The sequence below is a fragment of the Capsaspora owczarzaki genome, assembly GCF_000151315.2.
Source record: "Capsaspora owczarzaki ATCC 30864 unplaced genomic scaffold supercont2.6, whole genome shotgun sequence".
Lineage (NCBI taxonomy): Eukaryota > Filasterea > Ministeriida > Capsasporidae > Capsaspora > Capsaspora owczarzaki.
Genome location: NW_011887297.1, coordinates 1,616,753 through 1,617,775, shown reverse-complemented (window position 1 = coordinate 1,617,775; position 1,023 = coordinate 1,616,753).

Here is a 1,023-nt window from a genome sequence, read left to right as displayed (position 1 = left end):
TTGGCTAATTTTTTGATTGGGTTGTTTGTTTGGATGTGTGGATCAGATCAACAAGCAAGCCTTGAATTCATTTCAAGACTGTCAGCGGAGAACGGAGGAAGCGTCTCTTCTCGTGTCGGCAGCGGATGATGTAAGTCTGCCGTCCGTAGCGTTCGCTCTGGTCAACAATGAAGCAACAGCCCAGTCCACTCTTCCAGCCACTCCAGTCGTGGCGGATGCGGCAACGGCAATGGATACAGATGCACGACCAGCAGCTGCTTCACACGCAGGAACAACCACTCTCCCACCTTCGACCGCATCCTCCAGCACTGTGGACGTCGACATCGAAAAAAATAATAATAATAATAATAAATAAAAAAAAACCCTGGAGGCGTGAAAAAAAAAGGACGGAGGAATGTTGTGGTCTCATGAGCACGGCTATTTGCCTTTTTATGGCAACATCGAAATCTCCGTGACCGTAATCCATGTCTATCGAGTCAAAAACGCCAAAACCCATCAAAATAACAAAAAATACCGCGGTAGCTTTTTTCACTGTGATTGTCGCAATTGGTTTGCATGACATGATCACAGTGAAAAAAGAAACCGTTTTACCGGTCTACCCCGTTATGTCGAGCTCGAGAAAAACGCGTCCCTGGGCTCTGTGCCTTTGACAGTGTATTGTCAGTCCTCTTTTTCTGTGTTCCAGCGCCTTCCCACCAAAGCCCGAACACACACGCCCAATGTCAGCAAACCAACCGCCCAACGCCAACCCAGAAATGACTGGCCCGCCCAAGACTTCTGGGACTGGTCCAGGCCAACCCGCCATCGCGTCAGCGCTAGCGGCGGCCGCCCAACATCAACAACGAGCCAGCAGGACTGCGTCCCCAAGCAGCCAAGTGGACATGACGCCCAATGACCCCGCGCCCGCCCTCCCCACCGCGACATCCGGTGGCAACGCCGCTCCCGGCACAGCTGGCAACACCAACGCCAGCCCGACCACCACCCCCGGCCAAGCCGGCCAGGCCACGGCGACGGCCCCCACCG